At 33.1% G+C, this 8,347-nt stretch overlaps 1 long non-coding RNA gene across 1 annotated transcript; it reads left to right on the top strand.

The window, feature by feature from the left end:
* Positions 1 to 3,194: 3,194 nt before the first annotated feature.
* LOC138318215 (uncharacterized) lies at positions 3,195 to 7,164 on the top strand. The gene is made up of 3 exons (XR_011207849.1): positions 3,195 to 3,441; positions 6,195 to 6,425; positions 6,908 to 7,164. It is a non-coding gene; the product is annotated as an uncharacterized lncRNA (long non-coding RNA).
* The last annotated feature ends 1,183 nt before the right edge of the window (positions 7,165 to 8,347 follow it).

Here is an 8,347-nt window from a genome sequence, read left to right as displayed (position 1 = left end):
TTGTATGTGATTAAGGGTTTTTAGATTCACTATTAAATAATACAGGAGAAAAACTTTGATCATACGTTACAAAAGTTAAACTAATTTTCAGATGGTTTCAGTACGATTTTAGCAATATTTTAACTATGTTACTATAAAACAAAATGCACTTCTGGTTATCATTATCTCTACATGTACATAACCTATATACTTACAAGATATTAGATTGTAAAGAAATGAGGTTTTTTTTAATATACATTAATATACATTATCTATCCGGTCGACTGTTTCATGTAGTTGTGGTAGGGTCTAGTTCAGGGTTCTGTGTATATAAGTGTACACTTTACATATGTATATAAGACTATACACAGAAAGTTTCCAATGAACAGAATTTTTTACTATCTAAAATAAGAGGTCTCGACTACCGGGAATATCCGTACGTCGTGTATAAGACGATAGTAATCGAACAGATTGATCCAAGATGCGCTCTAGATCTATACATTTATCTTTTGACGACATATTTTCATGTAACACATGAACATATGAATTACTGCAATTCTTCTTGTATCCAGAAAGTCACATGGTAGAATGCATCCTCGATATTCCAGGGGTTACGATAACTTACGATCTACCCCTGGAGTATCGATCTAGGATGGGTAGAATGTGGTTTTATAGAAAGAGAATAACTTTCTCGCACGATGTAAAATATGTGATGTGAAACTTAAAAAATGCAAGAAAAGAGAACTTATGGAGAAATTTGAAATGATTAGAGAGATTTTATTATGTATTATGTATATTACTAAATTTTGGGCATTTCGATATAATGCATATAAAGTGCATGTAGTAGTCGAACAGATACGTGAAGATTGATGATCTTTATTCACTGTTAAAGTTGAATAATGAAACACGTATTGATTGTTTTGTTAGCTGTAATATATATATATCTCTGATTTAAAATTACAATTGCATTTCCCGAAATCGGCGTGCGGTGAAAATGTTTATAATTTATTAATACACACGATGGATTTCATTTACAAATTATATCATCAAAATTGTGGTTCGCAGGGGAAATTAAAGACAGTGCCCCCTGAAAATACTACGCGTTGCTATGCGTAGTAAACGAATCCTATTCATAAATCACACTTTCCATTGACCAATATGCGTACAAATCACGTGCATGACTACAAGGGGAATAACTCGCACAGGAATTTTGTCTGTTCCATATATGGTAATTCAGTCGACCTGATCATAATCCCTGATTAGTCTTGTGTAACACGGAATGGATACATTGTGTGGGCTGTTGCGGTAGTAGATATCAGGTATTAGATATCATGGCCAAATACTGATGTGTAAACCTACCTGCTCTCTAGATCTTGTTACATGTACTAACAATTATAAATAAAGCTGATCAGTGATATATCACGGAGACAGCTAGACAAGGCTAAAGAGAGAGAGAGAGCTAGACTGGAGCACACAACTTGTGTGTGGTCCTATTTTGGACCACATAACCATGACTGTATTTATACTGTTAATGTAATAGTGAAATGTATGTAAGTACATAGGAGTCCAGAAATAAAATGTCGACAGAAATTGGAGTCCAGTCATCATTCCATCTCAACAACTACATGTACATGAGCCATGAACAACAAACTCTTTAATCATATATACAACTATACAACTTTATAGAACGTATACTTAAAGCTACTCGTGTATGTGCATGTATACGAGTAGCTTTAAGTCTGACACTGGCCGAATAGCTTATTTTATGAGTTCAAATGAAACTTATTATATTATAGTAATCTGAATTTTTGAAAAGGCATATAATGTATCTATAATGAATAAATGGCTAGTGTCTTACAAAACAAGGTTTCTGTTCCTTTTGGTGCAATTTGCCGATTGTTTAGCTTATGTCGATGGCAGCGAGATACCGTTTAGTACGTCACACATCTGAATTGAACAGACCTATTTATTATCACCAGAAAATTTAATCATTGATTAATATCTTTTAAATACAGATGTTTGTATGGAAAGACTAAAAGCCAAAGTGACTTTGCGAAAAAAAACCCAATGTATTTACATTGCATACCTTTATCTTGAGCCATTATGTACCTGCAATACAAGGATATTATAACAAAAAATTAAGATTAGGATATTAGGGGTTGCATAATGGACGGATCACCAGCTGTCAATCAACCCCAAGTGACTTTGCATTTTGTTTTATATATGCTACGATGTTTTCTCCGACATTGAAATATGTACACGTACGGATCATAAATTATAACAAAACTAGTCACGGTCTTTCATGAATTAGCCAATGGAGGATAAATAAGAGATACGAGATATGGCTTTGAAAAATTTGTGTTTTCTTTGTATCCAACTCTATTTACTTAATTCTACAAATGATGTTGATATAACATTAACGTCTGTTGTTTTGATTGCGAATATTTTCATAATCTAATCCCCTTTAGTTCTCATTGAATTTTTGACGTTGTTTTTGGCGGATGTCAAAACTGGAATATCGTTCCACGACTTTCATATTGTCAGATTAACCGATCACGACGACGGCCTATGCCATATAACAGTGTAAAAACGAACTGAAAACCTAGAAAAATTTAATGTATCGAAACTTAGATATGATTCTAATGATACATACTTTATTATTGTCAATAATTTTAGTAAGTTGTTCAAAATGGGCTTATCGGGGATCGGCTGACAAAACTGGACACGGTACAGTAAAGATCCCGAATCACGACTAAATTATGAAGCTTTGATACATCTCTAGTCTGTAGTCAGTATTATCCTTTACATTTATTCAGAACATAAAGTATGCTTATCCCAAAATATCAAGTCGAAAAAACGGTAACCCCTTCACGTGTTTATATGCCAGGCCAATCAGGGGGGGGATCGTTGAGACACTACTCGTTCACTTAAATTCCACGGTTTCGTCGATGTTAGAGACATATTATGAACAAGATGACTCAATGGCAGACCTTCTAGGCGAAAAGCCGCATATGCATTGAAAATTGACTTATGTAATTCTGGCATAAAATCCTTGCAACTTTTCTGACGCACATACCTCACTCGCAGGATCAACATTGCCGATACAGCTGGGGTAAAACTGAATGTGGGAGGGTGCTTTTGCGATTTCAGACATGGAAATGGATGCGATCTGTATTGGCTGATAGGAAAGAAGCGGGCGATTTCAAATGTATTTTTGGTACTTTTAAGGGGAAATACTGATTGTGTGCATCACTGCGTCCTACATAATTCCGTCTCGTGTTAAAACTAAAATGCATGATCTTATCTCTGGTAGATTTATGGAAAATGACATTCTATCCCCTAATTGAAATACACATGCTATATTACATTGATATCTATTTGAACAGCGGAAAAAAGATGAAGAAATACACCAATTGAAATTGGAATTGAAAGAATGTCAACGTTTGAAAAAGAAAGCAGTCGGTATGTTATTGACAAATTCGCTTTTCTTTTTTTATGTGTATGCTTTAATTATCATAAGTTTCATGACTCTCATGAAAAACTGTACGATGTTACGTCTACGTTCATCGCACGATCATTTGATGTACTTTTTTTGATTTCATAGTATGTTTTATTTTATATTTATTATAATTATGAAGATATATTTTTCACGTTGCAAACATGTCGAAGGTAGTGAATGCACTGAATAGGTCATAGTTAAAGTTACTTATTAGATGTGGTTTAACAAAAATTTATCACGGTTTTGCATTTTAAAACAATTATATATCACATTCTTTCCTATGTATCTGAGAATGATGACATTTGTATATATTTCATTTTAGAAATCATTTTTTAATCTTTGTGCAATTTACAGGATCAGCTGTGGTGAGGTTTTAGTCTCGTTGAAGTCTCGTTTCAATGTTGATGAAAGAGTTTATGTGAATTTTCAAATACTGTTTGCCTCATTTTTTTTAGCAAGTTACCATATAGAAAATATGTCAAAAATTTAACTTCTATTAATTGTAGATTTTTTTTAATACAAATTTTAAGAAATGACCGATTTCGCGGCCATTTTGAAAAGGTGCATTTCTTACAGAGAGGTGAAATTTCACACTTATTTTCTTCAACATATTTACTTAACTTGCCGGTGCTACAGCATTTTTAGCAATATCAAGTTTTTTTTTGCTGTAAATCTTATTCTAGGTTCATTGAGATTAATATGACAAGAATTTAAGATACGAATCATAAACTATTGGTTATAATATTTTACATTTTAGTGAAGATAAAGTAATTTTTATTTTTGCAAATAACAAATTTTGTATCGGGACAAAAAAATAAAGCACACTGACTTTTTCTGTAAAGCGTTGAATCTGCTAAATATTGTGGAAAAAAACCCCAAGGTATTTTCATCTTCAAAATTCTAAGGTTAGGGATAACATATGTCAAATACAACTGTTCTGAGAAATTAAATGGGTTTACTGTGTAATATTTCTATTTTATTAAAGATTGCATTGGTTTTGTCAAAGGTGCGAACATTCATAGTTATCAGACTACTAATTTGCAAACTATTGCTATAGTTTGTCGTGTGTATGATAAAAACAGTAAAATTCCGGTAAAATCTTAATTTACGTCAAATAGCCATATTTGATTCATAATAGATCAAAATCAAGATCACTCTCATATTATTATCATTACATTTTTAACTTTGATATAAATTTCTATTTCCAAAAATCTTTATTGTAAAAAAGATAGTCATCAGAAAATTTTGACTTTTCACCAGAGCAGATCCTTAAGCAGAATTTAGAATGTTGTTAAAACAAGTGGTCCCCCCCATTTTTTTTGTTTATTCTGTATTTGCAAATTACAGAGTTTTCTGTCCTTGTGGGTTTGCATTGATTGTGACGTCATTTGTTTGCGAGCGTAACGTCATACTTTTTGGAGAAAACGACGTGAATTGAGTTCACAAAATAACGACGTCACAATAATTACTTACCCACAAGGGAGTTAACCATGTCATATGCAAAGACGGAATAGTTCTGTTATGCTTAATGTACCATTATGGATTATCAAAGCTTATGCAATGAAACGATAGAAATGGAATATTCTTATTAGAGTAGATACAACTAATATGCATATATGGGATCTCTGTTTGATTTAATAGTTTGCAATCAATTTCGCCTAACTTTGGTTGGGTTTTTTTTTCAAATAATTTAATTTTTTGCGAGTTTAAGGTGGTAGTCTCACATCCCCCAAAATTTTCCTGTCGTTCAATATTTTTCATATTTGATTTATGAAGTAAATATGTTGTTATGCATCTTCTGTCAAAGTTTGGAAGAAATTGAACCATCTATTTTTTCTAAATAAATATTCAAATTTGCCATTTTTGAGTAGATTCTGCACATGAAAAAACAGCATTAGTCTGTACTAAATCCGCCCAGTAAATGGAATTAATTAACAAAATGTTCTACGATATATATATTGTTTAATTGACATGATATATATCAGTCCTTTTTTTAAAAAAAATGGTTTACTTCTCGTCATAATTAATTTCTAGTGATCATTTTTGGAGGAAATTAGGTAAAAAAAGACGCAAGTAAATCACCTAAAACATTCTCACCAAAATGAAAATAAATCGAAATTGTGAAGTTCAATATTTATAGAAAAATAACAGACTAAAAAGTGACAAAGTTGCTTTTAATCAGTCAATTTTCAAGAAAATTGAACCACAATTTGTCAAGATAGAGCATTTTTAGAACCAAAAAACCTTCATTTTTCATTGAAAAAGATGGGATTCACAATAGAGTTATCTCCCCTATAATATATACTTTTTATACATTCACTACAGAATTTTCTGTTACAATATAGCCTAGATGTCAATAGTTTTAGTTTTAAAATAATTAACAATGTTTAATCAATATATATTTACCATAAAATTGCAATTTAAGACTGATAGGATTATTTGTGTTGTTATTTTTAAAAACAATAACATAATTTATTCATAAATTCAAACTTCAGAAAAGGGGGTTTTAATCAAATCGCGGTCATTCAAATGCTTGAAGAGCTTGGGGCACTGTCATAACTCAAGCGTCTGTATGAAAAAATCATGATCTGTCTCCCTTACCATGAGACTACATTCTTAAGTTCACTTTATATACGACTATACAATGTACATGTAACTAGCATTAGTGATATAAGTGTTATATGATAAGTGACATTTCTTATTTTGATTGCTTTAGTGATGAGATTAGTGAAAAATAGCCGAAGTGGGCTAGGGAAAGCCATGGTGGATATGGTCAATAAGGAATTGGACAGAAGACTCGGGAAACTTTTTGATTCTCCAAACTTCGATTTCTCTATTGTACTTAGTGAGACACCGAAAGATGCATCACAAGGACCGTTTTTTGTGCTTTGTCTTAATATGTCAAGGATTGGCACAAACATCCAGGATGCCTTGGAAGGCATGAAGGGTAAAAAGCTTTATAATTAATTTAACATATATATACATTGAAGTTACTTAACGTATAATGGATTCAAATCATGTAGTTTTAACTTTCTATTAAATGTTTGAAAAGAATACGAATGCTGAATATATCGAAGACGTAATAATTGAAAACAGCATCGTGTTATTCGCATTATTTGAAAGTTGCATCCAGGGGGAAGTAAAGTAACTAAGCTGTATAAAATAATTTTGGAATAAGATGCTTACTGTACACTATGTTGTGTAGAAAGTTTCGCTGATTTTGTGGCTGCTATGAAACCACGATTATAAAACAAAAGAATATGTTTAACATATTATTATCACCATTATTCCAATGGCTAACTATGCAGTTTTCTATCCATTAAATGATATCAAAGCTTCAAGCCACGAAAGAAAGTACGCACGACTATTTTATGTTTTGCAAACATAAGAGAAAACGGCATGACTAAATCACGATGTAAATGGTTTCAGGTAATCGGGACGTGTATGTACTCGTTTTGCACCACACAAACAAGGAGAACCTCTCCAACAACTTACTCCGACAAGTCTCCGCGTGACCGGAAGTGAGGTACGACAGCTCGGCGGGATCATTGACATGGCGTTCAGTAGCGATAGTGGTCTGTACGACTGTGACCTTAACAACAACGCTGTCGACAAAATAATGACTGCCCTAAAGAGATATTAAGATTGAAGACCTACTCAACTATTTAAGGATTAAAGTCTCTTTCTGGTGGTTCTATCGAAGGATAAAGTTGAGTAGGGTATCGATATTTGGAATGGGCCGCGAAGCGGTCCATGAAACAAATATCGATACCCTACTCAACTTTATCCTTCGATAGAACCACCAGAAAGAGACTTTAATCCTTATATTTACAGTCTTAACTATTATTTTCATAGCTCAAAATTTACCCTTAATAGTGTTGATGGCATTTATAAGACTAAAATTGAATTATATCGTTTGGTTCCGACAGGCATTTCGAACAGCCACTTGAAGTGGCGGAAATTCCCGCCAATTTATCAATGAACATACCAATAAAATGAGTTCCGTCTGATGAAGCATATATCTGAGGTTTTCCCGGTATGGAACTATAAATCATTTTATTTATCTGTTGTTAAAAAACACCATGGTGCAAAGCAGTTTGGTTTTAATATTTTGCTTCGTATGATTTCACACGCTTACACAATTCATAACGTGGCAGGATATTTAACGTAGTTGTGACGCGGCGTCCGATTCAAACCGCCTGTGTCAAGGAGGTGTGACAAACAGAGAGTTTCTTCAATTTTGTGATCACTTGAGTTCTACTTAATCAGTTCACGTTTGAAATTTCTTGATTACACGGATGTTTACATAGTTCCATGTCATTCTTTCCGGATTTTAGACATTTTCAAATGTATCGGACGTCGTTTCGAGGAACATGTACAAACACAGGTAGGCCCACTACTGTAAACGTTTACTGTACCGCTCTCAAAATGTTAGCTATATTTATATTGTTGTTTTAAAACACTTCAATAAATATTAGAGGTATCTATTACAAGTATTGTAAAGCTACAATTGAAGGATTCCGTTTCATTGATATTTCGAAACACCCAAACGTACATTGTGTATGTAAGTCCTACTCTCGCCGATTCACAGTAGATTCTAGATAACGTACAGGACTTGTCTGTCCGCCGAGGTGAACAAAAATGCATTGTCGTGCTAGGTCGTTTTGGTTACACTTATCCAACTCAAATACTGACGTGTTCTGACATATCTTATCCATTCGCGTACAACCAAAGATGTTAAAAATACGAATATAATGTAGATCTAGGCTACATGTTGTAGAGAACAACACAGACTCACAGACACACAACATGTAAACATTGCGACGTCATCGGAATGTGCAAAACTGTACATTGTACAACATTGTTTAT

This window comes from Argopecten irradians, chromosome 3, assembly GCF_041381155.1.
Source record: "Argopecten irradians isolate NY chromosome 3, Ai_NY, whole genome shotgun sequence".
NCBI lineage: Eukaryota > Metazoa > Mollusca > Bivalvia > Pectinida > Pectinidae > Argopecten > Argopecten irradians.
The sequence above is the reverse complement of the archived record's forward strand: the minus strand, read 5'-3'. Positions and strand labels throughout refer to the sequence as shown.